The 19,885-nt window shown below is 40.3% G+C and overlaps 1 protein-coding gene across 2 annotated transcripts in view; it reads right to left on the reverse strand.

The window, feature by feature from the left end:
* Positions 1–15,142, reverse strand: part of FSHB (follicle stimulating hormone subunit beta) — a 39,603-nt gene extending 24,461 nt beyond the window's left edge. For both annotated transcript variants that reach the window (XM_073604529.1, XM_073604528.1), the window contains exon 1: positions 15,027–15,142. The gene's annotated coding sequence lies outside the window, so the exon portion shown is untranslated. The remainder of the gene's footprint in view (positions 1–15,026) is intronic.
* Positions 15,143–19,885: the final 4,743 nt, after the last annotated feature.

Genomic DNA, 19,885 nt, shown 5'->3' on the forward strand with positions numbered 1-19,885 from the left:
TTATGTATAGCATGGTACATTGGGAACATTTTTTTATATGATTTACCTGTTTTTGAAATATCAGTATTATTTAAAGGTTTGTTATCCACAAGAGGACAAATCACAAATGAAATATTAGCAATTTAGCCCTTGTATATATTGATATCACTTTTTATAGCAAAAGGTTGTAACACCACTCAGATCTGAACACACTGCTAATCAATAGCAGTTTATCATTAATCAGTCACCAGAACAGCGCCGCACCTACATCTAATCCTCTCTCTATTCCAGCACTTTCCACTTTGGTGGAGATTGCACTTGTAGAGGCAGCAGTTCTACATTACACTTCTACCTAATTTTCATTGCGCGGATTCATTTTTTCATTTCTTTATACTGTTTGGCTATATCAAGCTAAATAGAAATCTGCAGCAATGGATATTTTTAGGTACTTAAATAATAGGAATATTAATCTAACAGAAGTTTTTAAACAAGAACAAGTTGTAAATAGACAAGATATGGATGGTCTTTTTAAACAACTAAAACACAGCATAGAAAAACAAATAAGGGTATGGTGGGATGTAGCAACAATAGAAATGTATATTTCAGAAAAAATCACACCAAGGAGACTTAGGTGGGACATCTCACCAAATGATGCTGTCAATGATAAAGGGTTAATGGAGGAATGGTATAAATTCTTTAATGAAAGTGAGACCGCATTACTACAAAAAATAAAGAATAAAGATAATAAAGAATAAAGGAAAACAAAAGAACGTAGAATCAGAAATTCTACAGATAAGAGACCAGTTAATACCATTCCTAGAAACAAGAGAATATAAAGACAAAGAAAACAACTTACAAGAAGCATTAAAGAAATATGATAAGGAAATACAGCAGAAAAAACAGAAAAAAATTAAAAGAGATGTGCTGGACTACAAGAACCAGGAGGTCTACAAATGGCAAACTGATGAGAATTACATAGAAGAAAACCTCAATATCTCAATGACAAATGACAGATGAGTCAAGGGAAAATTCAATGGAAAGAGAAACAACTATGTGGCAGGAAACCGGTCCAAATTAGAACACCTAGAGACATATCTGAACAAACACCAACACCTAGGATCAGAAGGGAAGCAGCAAGCCCCGACCATAGAAACTATAGACAGCATGAAAGATATGAAAACAGAACACAAGAACCTAATAATGTCCCGACTACCCCTAGAACACCCAGATATAGGAATAGATATTCTCCATTAAGACATGAATATCAACACCCCTATGAAGAACCACAGTATTGGCGGGATTTTTTTCCCAGAGAATACAGAGGAAGACCCCCAGCATTCAGAAAGAGGCCACTACCACCCAGGGGAGACAATGGCCCCTACAGACCACAAAGGGGGTAAAAGCCCTTCAGGTTCCCCACCAGAAACCAAAACTACGGAGATCCCCGACAAGGATGGAACCCAAGGGCAACCGGAGATATGGATATCAGATCAAAGAACAGAACACAGGAAGAAACACAATGGGAAGAGAGAACAGATCAAATATACAGACCACAGAGATGGGCAAGAGGAAACGAAAAAAAGGGAAGAGAGGAGGGATCAAGAAAAAGAAGAAGAGAATATTAGACGGGGGGCATTTTTAATCTAATTGAAGCAGTCTTCAATGAAGAGGAAATGAGGATGCTTGACTTGGGTCTCAAATACGCCCCGGACAAAAATCTAGATCCCTTTGAAGTATACATAGAACTCCAAAAATTTGTAAGAAAATTAAACATTAAAAAATTCTTTATAACGAAAGATAAAGATAGGAATCAAACAGATAAACAAATCTCCTCCTTTAAACACTCAAATTTAATAAATAACTCCACATTCAACCCTAAAATGCAACAAAATGAAAGCCTTACAGTTTTCAAAAAGATGGTGGAACAAGACTTAAGAAAAATGAAACTAAATAAAACAAAAAAAAAAAAAAAACAACATTTGGAACACTATCAAGGAAATCGAGAAAAAAAAGGAAATTGTCATTCGGCCGGCCGACAAGTGGGGAGGCCAAGTTATATTAAATAAAACAGATTATGAAACAGAAATGGAGAAATTACTGAAAACACCAAATACATACAAGAAACTAAAGGGCAATCCAAAAAGGGACTATGAGAAAAAACTGAAATCATGCATCGAAAGGGGAGAAAAAAGAGGGATCTTAACCAAAAAGGAAGCAAGGTACCTAGTCCCAGAAGCAGCAAAAACTCCAGTTATTTACTATGTCCCCAAAATTCATAAAAATCAATCAAATCCCCCTGGTAGGCCTATAATAAGTGGCATAGATTCACTGTTCTCCAGATTAGGAGCATATTTGGATGGATACCTACAACCACTGGTGACGGAGGGAAAATCCTACTTAAAGGACAGCAGACAACTGATTGCGGAATTAAGAAACTTTAAAATACATGAAGATGACATCCTTGTAACTATAGACGTAAATTCTTTATACACAAACATCATACAAAAAGATGGTCTGAGCAGTGTAGAATGGGCTTTACACCAACAAACCAACCTAAAAGGGGAACAAATAAAGTACATCACAGATGGGCTAGAATTGGCCATGAGTCACAACTATTTTTGGCACAAAGGTGACTTCTACACCCAAACAAAGGGAGTAGCCATGGGGGCAAAGTATGCCCCCAGTGTAGCTAACCTGTTCCTCAACAGGTGGGAGGAAGAACAGATCTACAGCACAAACAGAAAAAAACTGGAAGATGTATCCTCATTATATAGACGATATTGTTATAGTCTGGGGCGGCACAGAAGAGGAGCTACAATCTTATTTCGATGAAATAAATTATAATATCTATGGGATTACGTTTTCTGGAAACTGAAGTAAACAAAGCATAGATTACCTTGACCTACAACTTTATAAAAATAATGGATATCTAAATACCAGAACATTTTTCAAAAATACAGACAGAAACGGATATATCCCAACCAGCAGTTGCCATCATCCACAATGGATTGGGAATATCCCAAAAGGACAACTAATGAGAATATATAGAAATTGTAGCAACCCAAATGAATATGAGGAACAAGCAAATATTATAATTAACAGGTTTGTGGAGAAAGGATATAATAAAAAAGAATTAACAACATTAAAGGATAACATGAGAAGAATGGACAGGCAAACGTTAATAGAAGGAAAGTTGGACCAACACAGAAGAAAAAAGAATAAAAACCTTGATATGGCGTTTTTAACAGGATATAATAGGCAATATAAAAATATGGAATCCATAATAAAAAAACACTGGCCTATTTTACAATCAGATAACGTTTTAAATCCTGTACTACCAAAAAGACCAATTTTTATTTACAGGAAGGCCCCATCACTTATTATTATTATTATTCAGGATTTATATAGCGCCAACAGTTTACGCAGCGCTTTACAATATAAAAGGGAGACAATACAGTTATAATACAATAAAATACAAGAGGATTAAGAGGGCCCTGCTCAGAATAGCTTACAATCTAATAGGGTGGGGCAGGTGGTACAAAAGGTTGTAACTGTGGGGAATGAGCTGGTGGAAGTGGTAGGAGATTAGTTGGAGACGTGATAGGCTTTCCTGAAGAGATGAGTTTTCAGGGAGCAAGGTAGCAAGAGTAGGGGATAGCCGGATAGATGGAGGTAGTGAGTTCCAGAAGATGGGAGAGGCTCTGGAGAAATCCTGGAGAGGAGCATGGGAGGAGGAGATGAGAGAGCTTGAAAGCAGGAGGTCTTGAGAAGAGCGGAGAGGTCGATTTGGGTGATATTTGGAGACAAGATTAGTGATGTAGCTCGGGGCAGAGTTGTGAATGGCTTTGTATGTTGTGGTTAGAATTTTGAATTTAATTCGCTGGGTGATTGGGAGCCAGTGTAGGGATTGGAGTAGAGGGTTGGCAGACACTGAGCGGTTGGTAAGGTGGATAAGTCTGGCAGCAGCATTCATGATAGACTGAAGAGGGGATAGCCTATGGAGGGACAGGCCAATGAGAAGGGAGTTGCAATAGTCAAGGCGAGAGATAACAAGGGAGTGAATGAGAAGCTTGGTGGTTTCATTTGTTAAAAAGGGGCGAATTTTAGAAATGTTACAGAGGTGAATTCTACAAACTTTTGACAACGATTGGATTTGAGGCTGAAATGACAAGTCAGAGTCTAGGATTACACCTAGTACCCTGGCGTGAGGGGAGGGACTGATGGTTGCATTGTTGATTTTGATGGAAAAGTCATGGAGGGGGGCACAGGCCGGGGGGGGGATATTAATAGCTCAGTTTTAGAGAGATTTAGTTTAAGGAAGTGGTGCGACATCCATGCTGATATGTCAGTTAGTAAGTTAGTAATGCGAGAGGAGACTGAAGGAGTGAGGTGAGGAGTAGACAGATAGATTTGGGTGTCATCAGCATATAAGTGGTATTGGAAGCCCTGAGCAGTTTTAAGTGACCAAGGGAGGAGGTGTAGATAGAGAAGAGAAGGGGTCCAAGAGCCGAGCCTTGGGGGACCCCCACAGAAAGGGGCAATGGAGAGGAGGAGACAGAGTTGTAGGTGACACTGAAGGAGCGCTGTGATAAATAGGCAGACAACCAGGATAGAGCAGAATCTCGGAGGCCAAGGGAATGTAGTTTATTGAGAAGGAGCGGGTGGTCAACAGTATCAAAGGCCGCAGAGAGGTCAAGTAGTAGGAGTATGGAGTACTGGCTGTTGGTTTTAGCAGTTAGTAAATCATTAGTGAGTTTTAGTAAGGCAGTTTCCGTGGATTGCTGCGAGCGAAAGCCAGACTGTAAGGGGTCAAGAAGGTTATTTTCATTGAGGTAGGAGCTAAGACAGTTGTAGACTAAGCATTCTAGAAGTTTAGAGGTGAATGGGAGCAATGAGATGGGTCTTAAGTTGTTCAGGTCGGTAGGGTCCAGTGAGGGCTTTTTAAGAATGGGAGTGATCTGCGCATGTTTTAGAGGGGAGGGGAAGATGCCACTAGAGAGGGAGAGATTGAAGATGTGGGTGAGGGAGCATTGGATAGAAGAAGAGGGTGACCGTAGTAGTTGTGAGGGAACAGGATCCAAGGGACAATTGGTTAGGTGGGCATCACTTAGAAATAAGCTAGTGCATAATGCACTTGACCCACCAAAACAGATTAAAATAGTTAAAAATCTTAAAGGATTTTATAAGTGTGGGAAGGGCCTACCGTGTAGGGTCAGTAAGAAAACTAACAGAAAGATATCAAAATTCAGGTCAACATCCAATGGAAACGAATATAACATCAAGGAACTAATAACCTGCAATAATACCCATGTCACCTATATACTAGAATGTCCATGCCACTAACAATACGTGGGAAGAACAACCAGACAGTTACACATTAGAATCAGAGAACACACCACCAATATAAAAAATGCATTCAACAAACACAGTGTCTTGAGACATTTTAGAGACTACCATAAAAAAGATCCAACCTATATGGTCTTCTATGCCATCGATAAAATAAAGGGACACTGGAGAGGTGACAACAAAAGAATTAAGGTCTCACAAAATGAAACTAAGTGGATCTTCCAGTTAGACACTCTCCAACCAACAGGAATGAACATCAACGTAGACTTAAATTGTTTCCTCACTAATTTTTAGTATTGATTGTATGGTAGGAAACTACCATACACCACTAAAACAATGCTTTATGCAAAATATATCGCACATAACATCCTTGAGGGCTTTATGGATATATTATATTCGACCCACACAATAGATCACAACACATCTTATTGGAATCCACTTCTTGCTTTTAATCTTGATACATATACCACAATCCATTGTGATCCATTCTTTCTCACTTTTTTCAGAACAACATTTCATAAGAGTCACACAGCCTAAAGCGTCCTTTCCCCATTAACTTCTAGAATCACTAACAACAAATTCCACTGACTAAGCCAACAGTAACGTGGAAATATTATATATCATCAGAACCATCCCTTATCACGCATATGCAAAGGAATGGTTCTGAAGGGTTTAGCAATACATCGCATTCGACCCATACATGTTACTTATTAAAATTTGGTTTAAACATATACTTTTTCCCTTCAAGGTAACATCTCTCATGTATTACAAAAGCAGTCTTGGAAAGTGGAAACTATTCAACTGCCCGTATCACAATTGAGGGTACAGATCCAGCATGACTTTTGGTTCATGCGGGATCTGTATATTCAACATGGATTTTTGGACTACTTCTAATATGAAAATAGATCCCACTAGTAAATCATGTCACATCCAATGAATGTGGAAAGTCTTCCAATAATTACATATTTATTTTCCTTTTTTTCCCCAATACACATATATCTTTCACTCCTATTTTAATGGTTATCTAATACTTCCTTCCCATTTTTTCAAAATAGTTTATTCAAAATAGAACATTCTTGGGTTCAGAATCCCTCAACCTTACCATTAATCTTCCACCAGAAGCAATTTAGTTCCCAGGATAAAATCCAGATACCATCTATTCCATTTAGGAAACACATATACTTTATATCTTTCCTATATTTTAATATTTTAATTTCATATTGCACATTCACAACATCTTACCTTAACATCATGAATGTATGCAGGACCTTGTATTACACAATATGCAATTGTATTTATATTTATTTTTATGTATTTTTTATTTTTATTTTATTCTATATGTTGTGTATATCCTGTCGAAAACAACAAATCCTGAATGCAGGTATGCAGTGATTTATTTATATTTGCCTTGTGCGAACATGCATAATTAAATTAATGGATGACCAAGTAACAAATTTGCGGTGTCACTAATCCGAACACAAAGTCTAAACCTCATCATGGGGGAACGGACGTGCTGAATTTCACAGGCTTCGGTCTGATAATCACAGCCAAAAGGGCCACCACCAAAACAAAAGTGTGCAAGTGCAATGTAAACACCGCACACTATTTAAGAACTGGAGGTGTAGCAAGAAGCACGCTCCCGTAGATGTCCAATGGCGAAACGCGTAGGGCGTGGCTTGTAGACGTCTTGCGTCACCTCCAACCAAACGCATACAGGATACTCTGACGGTTTTTAATTCTGACCTCTCATGCTTACACCAAACTCTAATAATGTGAGTACCACCTTTGCTTATATCTAAAATAGAGTCTTTTAAACGGTTTTACGCTATGGGCATCCCTTCTTTTCCATATGCCGAACGACATTAAAAGCACCAACCGGAGCTGCCAGGAGTTGCTACACAGTGGCAAATACTGTGACTGCGCAATACCCCTGTAGGGGTGAGGCTATTCGGTGAGTGTATGCACATTAGGAGCACGAATAAGCGACACTATCACTAAGCCAGCACTGGAAGAAGATCTATTTCAACAATATTGTTTTACTAAAGGAATAACTTTTTAGCACAAAACCAATTGTGCATATAATAGGACTTTTAAAGCAATACTGTTTTTCCAGCAAGCACTGGTTCATCATTTTGAGCACAAGTCACTTTATTACTTTGTAAAAAGCAACCCCCCCCCCCGCCTCATCTTTCACCAAGCACTTTCTTTATCACTACACTTACTCATCAGGCCCATTTATGTATGGCATGGTACATTGGGAATTTTTTTTTATATGATTTACATGTTTTTGAAATATCAGTATTATTTAACCACTTGCCGACCGCCACACGACGATGTACGTCGACAGAGCGGCACGGGCAGGCAAAAGGACTTACAGGTACGTCCTTGCCTGCCCGCGGGTGGGGGGTCCGATCGGACCCCCCCCCGGTGCCTGCGGCGGTCGGCAAATCTCCCCCGGCGATCGGTGGTGAGGGGGAGGCCATCCATTCGTGGCCCCCCCCTCGCGATCGCTCCCAGCCAATGGGATCATTTCCCTGCCTTTGTATTGTACACAGAGGCAGAGGAAATGATGTCATCTCTCCTCGGCTCGGTAATTTCCATTCCGGCCCGAGGAGAGAAGACAGGTATGTGTGTGCACCAACACACACACACACAGTAGAACATGCCAGGCACACAAAACACCCCGATCCCCCCCCCGATCCCCCCCCAATCACCCCCCCCCTGTCACAAACTGACACCAAGCAGGTTTTTTTTTTTTTTTTTTTCTGATTACTGTATTGGTGTCAGTTTGTGACAGTTACAGTGTTAGGGCAGTGAGTGTTAGGCCCCCTTTAGGTCTATGGTACCCCCCTAACCCCCCCCTAATAAAGTTTTAACCCCTTGATCACCCCCCGTCACCAGTGTCGCTGAGCGATCATTTTTCTGATCGCTGTATTAGTGTCGCTGGTGACGCTAGTTAGGGACGTAAATATTTAGGTTCGCCGTCAGCGTTTTATAGCGACATGGACCCCCATATACTATCTAATAAATGTTTTAACCCCTTGATTGCCCCCTAGTTAACCCTTTCACCACTGATCACTGTATAACCGTTACGGGTGACGCTGGTTAGTTCGTTTATTTTTTATAGTGTCAGGGCACCCGCCGTTTATTACCGAATAAAGGTTTAGCCCCCTGATTGCCCGGCGGTGATATGCGTCGCCCCAGGCAGCGTCAGATTAGCGTCAGTACCGCTAACACCCACGCACGCAGCATACGCCTCCCTTAGTGGTATAGTATCTGTACGGATCAATATCTGATCCGTTCAGATCTATACTAGCGTCCCCAGCAGTTAAGGGTTCCCAAAAACGCAGTGTTAGCGGGATCAGCCCAGATACCTGCTAGCACCTGCGTTTTGCCCCTCCGCCCGGCCCAGCCCAGCCCACCCAAGTGCAGTATCGATCGATCACTGTCACTTACAAAACAATAAACGCATAACTGCAGCGTTCGCAGAGTCAGGCCTGATCCCTGCGATCGCTAACAGTTTTTTTGGTAGCGTTTTGGTGAACTGGCAAGCACCAGCCCCAGGCAGCGTCAGGTTTGCGCCGGTCGCGCTAACACCCACGCACGCACCGTATCCTCCCTTAGTGGTATAGTATCTGATCGGATCAATATCTGATCCGTTCAGATCTATACTAGCGTCCCCAGCAGTTTAGGGTTCCCAAAAACGCAGTGTTAGCGGGATCAGCCCAGATACCTGCTAGCACCAGCGTTTTGCCCCTCCGCCCGGCCCAGCCCAGCCCACCCAAGTGCAGTATCGATCGATCACTGTCACTTACAAAACACTAAACGCATAACTGCAGCGTTCGCAGAGTCAGGCCTGATCCCTGCGATCGCTAACAGTTTTTTTGGTAGCGTTTTGGTGAACTGGCAAGCACCAGCCCCAGGCAGCGTCAGGTTAGCGCCGGTCGCGCTAACACCCACGCACGCACCGTACACCTCCCTTAGTGGTATAGTATCTGAACTGATCAATATCTGATCCGATCAGATCTATACTGGCGTCCCCAGCAGTTTAGGGTTCCCAAAAACGCAGTGTTAGTGGGATCAGCCCAGATACCTGCTAGCACCTGCGTTTTGCCCCTCCGCCAGGCCCAGCCCAGCCCACCCAAGTGCAGTATCGATCGATCACTGTCACTTACAAAACACTAGACGCATAACTGCAGCGTTCGCAGAGTCAGGCCTGATCCCTGCAATCGCTAACAGTTTTTTTGGTAGCATTTTGGTGAACTGGCAAGCTCACACAGGCAGTTCAAGCTGGTGAGGTGGCAAGCACAAATAGTGTCCCGCTGCCACCAAAAAGACAAACACAGGCCCGTCGTGCCCATAATGCCCTTCCTGCTGCATTCGCCAATCCTACTAATTGGGAACCCACCACTTCTGCAGCGCCCATACTTCCCCCATTCACATCCCCAACCAAATGCAGTCGGCTGCATGAGAGGCATTTTTATGTCCTCCCGAGTACCCCTACCCAACGAACCCCCCAAAAAAGATGTTGTGTCTGCAGCAAACGCGGATATAGGCGTGACACCCGCTATTATTGTCCCTCCTGTCCTGTCAATCCTGGTCTTTGCATTGGTGAATGTTTTGAACGCTACCATTCACTAGTTCAGTATTAGCGTAGGGTACAGCATTGCACAGACTAGGACACACTTTCACAGGGTCTCCCAAGATGCCATCGCATTTTGAGAGACCCGAACCTGGAACCGGTTACAGTTATAAAAGTTACAGTTACAAAAAAAGTGTAAAAAAAAACACAAACAAAAATATAAAATAAAAAATAATAGTTGTCGTTTTATTGTTCTCTCTCTATTCTCTCTCTCTCTATTCTCTCTATTGTTCTGCTCTTTTTTACTGTATTCTATTCTGCAATGTTTTATTGTTATTATGTTTTATCATGTTTGCTTTTCAGGTATGCAATTTTTTATACTTTACCGTTTACTGTGCTTTATTGTTAACCATTTTTTTGTCTTCAGGTACACCATTCACGACTTTGAGTGGTTATACCAGAATGATGCTTGCAGGTTTAGGTATCATCTTGGTATCATTCTTTTCAGCCAGCGGTCGGCTTTCATGTAAAAGCAATCCTAGTGGCTAATTAGCCTCTAGACTGCTTTTACAAGCAGTGGGAGAGAATGCCCCCCCCCCCCCACCGTCTTCCGTGTTTTTCTCTGGCTCTCCTGTCTCAACAGGGAACCTGAGAATGCAGCCGGTGATTCAGCCAGCTGACCATAGAGCTGATCAGAGACCAGAGTGGCTCCAAACATCTCTATGGCCTAAGAAACCGGAAGCTACGAGCATTTTATGACTTAGATTTCGCCGGATGTAAATAGCGCCATTGGGAAATTGGGGAAGCATTTTATCACACCGATCTTGGTGTGGTCAGATGCTTTGAGGGCAGAGGAGAAATCTAGGGTCTAATAGACTCCCAATTTTTTCAAAAAAGAGTACCTGTCACTACCTATTGCTATCATAGGGGATATTTACATTCCCTGAGATAACAATAAAAATGATTAAAAAAAAAAAAAAATGAAAGGAACAGTTTTAAAGTAAGATAAAAAAGCAAAAAAATAATAAAGAAAAAAAAAAAAAAAAAAAGCACCCCTGTCCCCCCTGCTCTCGCGCTAAGGCGAACGCAAGCGTCGGTCTGGCGTCAAATGTAAACAGCAATTGCACCATGCATGTGAGGTATCACCGCGACGGTCAGATCGCGGGCAGTAATTTTAGCAGTAGACCTCCTCTGTAAATCTAAAGTGGTAACCTGTAAAGGCTTTTAAAGGCTTTTAAAAATGTATTTATTTTGTTGCCACTGCACGTTTGTGCGCAATTGTAAAGCATGTCATGTTTGGTATCCATGTACTCGGCCTAAGATCATCTTTTTTATTTCATCAAACATTTGGGCAATATAGTGTGTTTTAGTGCATTAAAATGTAAAAAAGTGTGTTTTTTCCCCCAAAAATGCGTTTGAAAAATCGCTGCACAAATACTGTGTGAAAAAAAAAATGAAACACCCACCATTTTAATCTGTAGGGCATTTGCTTTAAAAAAATATATAATGTGTGGGGGTTCAAAGTAATTTTCTTGCAAAAAAAAATAATTTTTTCATGTAATCAAAAAGTGTCAGAAAGGGCTTTGTCTTCAAGTGGTTAGAAGAGTGGGTGATGTGTGACATAAGCTTCTAAATGTTGTGCATAAAATGCCAGGACAGTTCAAACCCCCCCCCAAATGACCCCATTTTGGAAAGTAGACACCCCAAGCTATTTGCTGAGAGGCATGTCGAGTCCATGGAATATTTTATATTGTGACACAAGTTGCGGGAAAGAGACAAATTTTTTTTTTTTTTTTTGCACAAAGTTGTCACTAAATGATATATTGCTCAAACATGCCATGGGAATATGTGAAATTACACCCCAAAATACATTCTGTTGCTTCTCCTGAGTACGGGGATACCACATGTGTGAGACTTTTTGGGAGCCTAGCCGCATATGGGACCCCGAAAACCAAGCACCGCCTTCAGGCTTTCTAAGGGCGTAAATTTTTGATTTCACTCTTCACTGCCTATCACAGTCTCGGAGGCCATGGAATGCCCAGGTGGCACAAAACCCCCCCAAATGACCCCATTTTGGAAAGTAGACACCCCAAGCTATTTGCTGAGCGGTATAGTGAGTATTTTGCAGACCTCACTTTTTGTCACAAAGTTTTGAAAATTAAAAAAAGAAAAAAAAAATTTTTTTTTTTGTCTTTCTTCATTTTCAAAAACAAATGAGAGCTGCAAAATACTCACCATGCCTCTCAGCAAATAGCTTGGGGTGTCTACTTTCCAAAATGGGGTCATTTGGGGGGGGTTTGTGCCACCTGGGCATTCCATGGCCTCCGAAACTGTGATAGGCAGTGAAGAGTGAAATCAAAAATGTACACCCTTAGAAATCCTAAGAGAAGCAGCAGAATTTATTTTGGGGTGCAATTCCACATATGCCCATGACCTGTGTGAGCAATATATCATTTAGTGACAACTTTGTGCAAAAAATAAATAAATAAATAAATTGTCACTTTCCCGCAACTTGTGTCAAAATATAAAATATTCCATGGACTCAACATGCCTCTCAGCAAATAGCTTGGGGTGTCTACTTTCCAAAATGGGGTCATTTGGGGGGGGGGGGTGTGCCATCTGGGCATTTTATGGCCTTCAAAACTGTGATAGGTAGTGAGGAGTAAAATCAAAAATGTACGCCCTTAGAAATCCTGAAGGCAGTGATTGGTTTTCGGGGCCCCGTATGCGGCTAGGGTCCCAAAAAGTCCCACACATGTGGTATCCCCATACTCAGGAGAAGCAGCTAAATGTATTTTGGGGTGCAATTCCACATATGCCCATGGCCTGTGTGAGCAATATATCATTTAGTGACAACTTTTTGTAATTTTTTTTTTTTTTTTTTAATTATTCAATCACTTGGGACAAAAAAAATGAATATTCAATGGGCTCAACATGCCTCTCAGCAATTTCCTTGGGGTGTCTACTTTCCAAAATGGGGTCATTTGGGGGGGTTTTGTACTGCCCTGCCATTTTAGCACCTCAAGAAACGACATAGGCAGTCATAAATTAAAGGCTGTGTAAATTCCAGAAAATGTACCCTAGTTTGTAGGCGCTATAACTTTTGCGCAAACCAATAAATATACACTTATTGACATTTTTTTTACCAAAGACATGTGGCCAAATACATTTTGGCCTAAATGTATGACTAAAATTGAGTTTATTGGATTTTTTTTAGAACAAAAAGTAGAAAATATCATTTTTTTTCAAAATTTTCGGTCTTTTTCCGTGTATAGCGCAAAAAATAAAAACGGCAGAGGTGATCAAATACCATCAAAAGAAAGCTCTATTTGTGGGAAGAAAAGGACGCAAATTTCGTTTGGGTACAGCATTGCATGACCGCGCAATTAGCAGTTAAAGCGACGCAGTGCCAAATTGGAAAAAGTGCTCTGGTCAGGAAGGGGGTAAATCCTTCCGGGGCTGAAGTGGTTAAAGGCTTGTTATCCACAAGAGGACAAATCACAAATGAAATATTAGCAATTTAGTCCTTGTATATATTGATATCACTTTTTATAGCAAAAGATTGTAACACCACTCAGATCTGAACACACTGCTAATCAATAGCAGTTTATCATTAATCAGTCACCAGAACAGCGCCGCACCTACATCTAATCCTCTCTCTATTCCAGCACTTTCCACTTTGGTGGAGATTGCACTTGTAGAGGCAGCAGTTCTACATTACACTTGTACCTAATTTTCATTGCGCGGATTCATTTTTTAATTTCAGTACACAAATCTGTCACACAAAAGTCCAAAGTACAAACATGCATGCTCAAAATCAATGCTCACCAAACATGAAATTAGCAGAAGGGGCCCAAAGGGTGGCGCACAAGAGCTGAAATTCCTTGTAGTACGTCACTACGTTCATGTTGTTGACCGACAATTGTGTACTGTTAGTATGCAAGACAAGATCCTGGCACACGCCCTTACGACAGAAATCAGATGCTCAGTTGGCCAACAATCGTACCATATACGAGGCTTTAGAAGCAACTCCAGACCTTTTACCTGCTTAAATGATGAAGAAATAACGAAGGAGTAGCCCACACCTGGCCATGAAACAGCTTTTGATTCAATTGTCCAGTTACTTTTGGTCCCTTGAGAAAGGGGGGGTGGGTATTGTTAAGAGCTGTAATTCCTAAACCCTTCCTCAGATTTGGATGTACATACTCTCAAATTATGCACTTTCAACTAGAGCTTGAATATGTTTTGGTAAATACCTGAAAAAACTAAAATTGTGCATGTGTCCAAATATATATGGACCTAACTGTGTTATGAGTACATGAATAATAGCGCCTTCTGATTTTGATTATTTCACGTTTATGAGAGTGGTCACATCACTTAAAGGGGCAACTGCATGTTGTTGGCATAAAATTGTGAATTACTTGAGCGCTGATACAGTTAAAACCTATGTGAACTATCTTTTTAACAAAACTATCCTTTCCAAAAGGATTAAATGATCCTTTTAACAAACAGCTACAACCAATAAAAGTGCTCCCAGTTATAAAATATATAGTAAATAATTGGTGCGCTATTTTCGAAACCAACAAAGTAATATATAATTGTCGTACTGCAAATTTAAATGTAAAAATATAGTGCCAATGTGTATGCCAAAAAACTCCACATGCTAAAAATAAGTAAAAACAATACCTTCATATGTGTTGTAAAATACCAAAGAAAAGATGTCAAAGAAAAGATGTATATATATATATGTGTGTAAATCTCGTGAATAAACTGGCTGGTAAAAAAATATATGCGAAATGCACTGCTGATGAATATTAAATAGATCTTGGTACACAGATTGCTATTATAAGAAAAAGATTGCTATTATAAGAAAAGGACTAGATAAAACTGCATATACATATAACGATCAGTTCTAGCAATCAGCGGTAAAGATAGGGAAAGAAACCTCCGCCTTTCAAAGTCCTCTTTCACTTTAGTAATATCCTTCTCTCACGCCCCACGATTATGTAGCTGCTACTGTTGTCATATGTGATTGATCTCAAACAAAAGAAAAGAGAAACAAACTCATCGCGCAACACTGTGGCAAACAGACTGGATATATACCAACAGGTTCACTCACATGTATCCAGCTATTACTAAGCGTGTATAATCAGTCAAGCTTTGTAAGCTCAGGTGTGCTTCTCCTCACTTCACCTCTGTGCTATCCTGAGCATCGGAGTGACGTCACTGGCTCCTCCTCCCGACGCGTTGTGTCAAAGGTCACGTGACTTTCTTAAGGGAATCTGGCCTTGTGACAGTCGTGGAAGATTTTAAATAGCCCAGCAGAGCATCCAAGTTGCCATAGTGATATGGAATTTATTGTGACATCATGTTATTCTTCAGGTTGCTGAGCACGGTGTAGCTTACTGATATAATTTAATAATATAAATACAAATCCAAACAAGTGACATATGATTATAAATTACCATTTACATTATTACATATATAATAACTAAATTAAAAAAGAGATTTTTAATGTAAAGAATCAAAAAATAAATCAAAATAAAAATAAAATAAAATAAAATTAAAAATGAATATTAAAAATATTCAAATGAATATAAAACAAATAAAATACTTATTTAAACACACATGTAGGAAATTGTATGGTCTATAACATACGCTTACGAAGCCTGACTGATTATACACGCTCAGTAATAGCTGGATACATGTGAGTGAACCTGTTGATATATATCCAAACAGTCTGTTTGCCACAGTGTTGCACGATGAGTTTGTTTCTCTTCTCTTTTCTTTCATTTGAGATCAATCACGTATGACAACAGTAGCAGCTACATAATCGTGGGGAGTGAGAGAAGGATATTACTAAAGTGAAAGAGGACTTTGAAAGGCGGAGGTTTCTTTCCCTATCTTTACCGCTGATTGCTAGAACTGATCGTTATATGTATATGCAGTTTTATCTAGTCCTTTTCTTATAATAGCAATCTTTTTCTTATAATAGCAATCTGTGTACCAAGATCTATTTAATATTCATCAGCAGTGCATTTTGCATATATTTTTTTACCAGCCAGTTTATTCATGAGATTCACATATATATATATCTATATATATATATAGATATATATATATATATATAGATATATATATATATATCTATATATATATAGATATATATATATACGCATCTTTTCTTTGACATCTTTTCTTTGGTATTTTACAACACATATGAAGGTATCGTTTTTACTCATTTTTAGCATGTGAAGTTTTTTGGCATACACATTGGCACTATATTTTTACATTTAAGTTTGCAGTACGACAATTATATATTACTTTGTTGGTTTTGAAAATAGCGCACCAATTATTTACTATATTTTGCATGTTGTTGGCGCCACCTTTTATCACTTTTTTTCATGATTTAGAAGAAAGGTGTTGACTGTGCTGTTACAAAACACAGCCAAGCTGCATGTAGAGAACTACAGCAGGTAACACTTTGCTCAAGGACAGGCACAATTCTTTTTTGTGCTCTCTATTGTTCCTGGCAAAATGATGTTATAAGCATGTACGGTCCACCTTACAGACAGGAGAGGATCACCACCTGGTCTGATCAAAAACGACTGGACCAAAGGACAATTCTTATAGGCCATTGCTGGCCTGCTCAGACACTCCCATGTTGACTGATCTCTAAAGAATTACTCAATTGCTCTTGTGCCCAGCAAGATCATGCCAGCACAAGGAATATCTCCATGAGTGTTTTGCTATAATTACTCTACATATCTACCATATGGTAGTTATACCGCCTGTCTGCTGTCATATATCCACATTAATTGTTGTCCTTAACCACTTCAGCCCCGGAAGGATTTACCCCCTTCCTGACCAGAGCACTTTTTGCGATACAGCACTGCGACGCTTTAACTGACAATTGCGCGGTCATGCGACATTGCACCCAAACAAAATCGACGTCCTTTTTTTCCCACAAATAGTGCTTTCTTTTGGTGGTATTTGGTCACCTCTGCGGTTTTTATTTTTTGCGCTATAAACAAAAAAAGAGCGACAATTTTGAAAAAAAAGTAATATTTTTTACTTTTTGCTATAATAAATATCCCCAAAAAATACATAAAAAAACAATTTCTGTTTCAGTTTAGGCCAATATGTATTCTTCTACGTATTTTTGGTAAAAAAATCACAATAAGCGTATATTGATTGGTTTGCACAAAAGTTAAAACGTCTACAAAATAGGGGATATATTTATGGCATTTTTATTATTAATTTTTTTTTATTAGTAATGGCGAAGATCTGCAGTTTTTATCGTGACTGCGACTTTATGGCGGACACATCAGACACATTTGACACTATTTTGGGACCATTGTCATTTATACAGCGATCAGTGCTATAAAAATGCACTGATTACTGTGTAAATGACACTGACAGGGAAGAGGTTAAACACTAGGGGGGGCGATCAAGCGGTTAAGTGTGTCCTAGGGAGTGATTCTAACTGTGGGGGGATTGCCTCACTAGAACATGACAGCGATCGCTGCTCCCGATGACAGGAAGCAGTAGATCTCTTTCATGTTGCTAGGCAGAACAGGGAAATGCCTTGTTTACATAGGCATCTCCCTGTTCTGCCGCTCCGTGAAACGATCGGGGGCCCCCGGTGGACATTGAGTCCGCTGGACCCCACGGTCAAGGAGCGGCGTACACAATGGCGCGATTTAAAGGGTGACGTATCTGTACGGCCATTTGCCCAGCCGTGTCATTGTGCTGACGTATATCGTCGTGTACTGTTCAGCATGTCGTTAAAGCCCATCTCCAGCCAGTTAATTTTTTTTAAAAAAAGAGGAAATAAAAACTGAACTCACCACAAAATAGGAAAAAAAAAAGAAACAAAAGGGGGAGTAAACAGCTATCCAAATGATTAGGTATAACAGACATCAATGATAAAACAAAAATATAAATAGGCAGCGCTACATTCCGAAATCTAGTGAAAACATATCAACCAATATTGAACTTTGTGATAATCACTGGTCCAAAGCAAAAAAATATATATATTTGCATAATAAACAGACATGAAATAATAGTCCATGTATAGAATTGCTTGCAGTTCATCAAATATGTAAGTAGTGCTCCAAAAAAACTGAAAGAAAATGTCCAAATATAGTTGAAACAAAGAGTGTCTCCCAGAAAAATAAAAACACGTGGTGGATGTTTACAGTGGTCTTTTTTCCGGAAGACACTCTTTTTTATTTCTCCTTTTTTTGGTACGCTACTTACATATTTGATGAACTGCAAGCACTTCTATACATGGACTAATATTTCATGCCTGTTTATTATGTGAATATATATATTTTGCTTTGGATTAGCGATTATCACAAAGTTCATTATTGGTTGCTATGTTTTCACTAGACTTTGGGATATAGCGCTATCTATTTCCAACCAAGGAGATATTCCATCACTCCCTGTCCTTGTGACACCCTGTCATTGGAAAGAGAGTTATGCCCTGTACACACGTTCGGATTTTCCGACAGAAAATGTGTGATAGGACCTTGTTGTCGGAAATTCCGACCGTGTGTAGGCTCCATCACACATTTTCCATCTGATTTTCCGACACACAAAGTTTGAGAGCAGGCTATAAAATTTTCCGACAACAAAATCCGTTGTCGGAATTTCCGATCGTGTGTACACAAATCCGACGCACAAAGTGCCACGCATGCTCAGAATAAATAAAGAGATGAAAGCTATTGGCTACTACCCCGTTTATAGTCCTGATGTACGTGTTTTACGTCACCGCGTTCAGAATGATCGGATTTTCCGACAACTTTGTGTGACCGTGTGTATGCAAGACAAGTTTGAGCCAACATCCGTCGGAAAAAATCCATGGATTTTGTTGTCAGAATGTCCGATCAATGTCCGACCGTGTGTACGGGGCATAAGACTGAATCTCCCCAATGGGGATACAGAAATAAATAAACCAATTCCAACCTTTTCCCTACCTTTGTAAAAAAAAAACTTTAGGCTGGGCTCACACTATTCGCAGAGCGGCTCTCAACAGGGGTCCAGTGCGTCCCTGTTCACCATTTCAGGTGCGAATCAGGTCAGAATTTTTGCCTGAATTAGGACCTGAAATAAAGCCAAAGATGCACAGGACCCTTCCAATTCGCATGACACTCTCCTTTCATGCAAATTGGATGCGGAGAAACCCTCATCCAATTCGCATAAGTGTGAACCCGGCCTAAAAGTCTACTTCAAACTATATATTTTAATAAGAGTTTGCAGTCAGTCTGTATAAATAAACACATGAGTTTTCTCAACCAGTATTTGAAATTGTCCCTTGTCAGTAGCACACTGGAGTTTCGGACTGCTGCTTGCCCACTTTAAAGGGGGAAATTCACTAAAACCAGTCATAGATGGATCGAATCTCGGCTGGTTCAGCAAGGACTGGCCGAGATTTGATCCATCTATGGGCAGGCTGATTGTACCCAAGTTGATCCATCAATTGACTTGGGTACAACCAGAATGTCAGATTTTTAGCATGTAATTATTTCCAGCGGCTAAAACCACTAGCAGTAATCACTGTGTTCTCCCGGCAGGGAAGGCTCCCCGTGCCCCCCGCCCGCCAGGAGAACACGATAGCTCCATGGTGGGAATGAAGCGGTTTTCCTTCCTGCAACCTATGGCAGAGGAAAGAAAATGGAGTAATCTATGGCTTGCCTAAGGCCCCTTTCACATGGAGCGAATCCGTTCAAGCGGAATCCACCTGCTTAGCGGGTGATCTCTCCGTTGATCCCCGCTGAGCAGGCGAATGACACAGCCCATTCTCTTCTATGGGGAGGTCGGATGGAAACAGACTGCATGTCTGTTTCCATCCGATTGTCATCCAACCCGTGAAAGAATGGCAAACGTATTGCCATACATTGTTTTTCAGCGGATTTTATCGGATTGGATGCCCGGCAGGTGTTAGTAGACACGTCTGGTGACATCTGCTGCACC

Source organism: Aquarana catesbeiana, linkage group LG11 (assembly GCF_042186555.1).
Source record: "Aquarana catesbeiana isolate 2022-GZ linkage group LG11, ASM4218655v1, whole genome shotgun sequence".
NCBI classification, from domain to species: domain Eukaryota; kingdom Metazoa; phylum Chordata; class Amphibia; order Anura; family Ranidae; genus Aquarana; species Aquarana catesbeiana.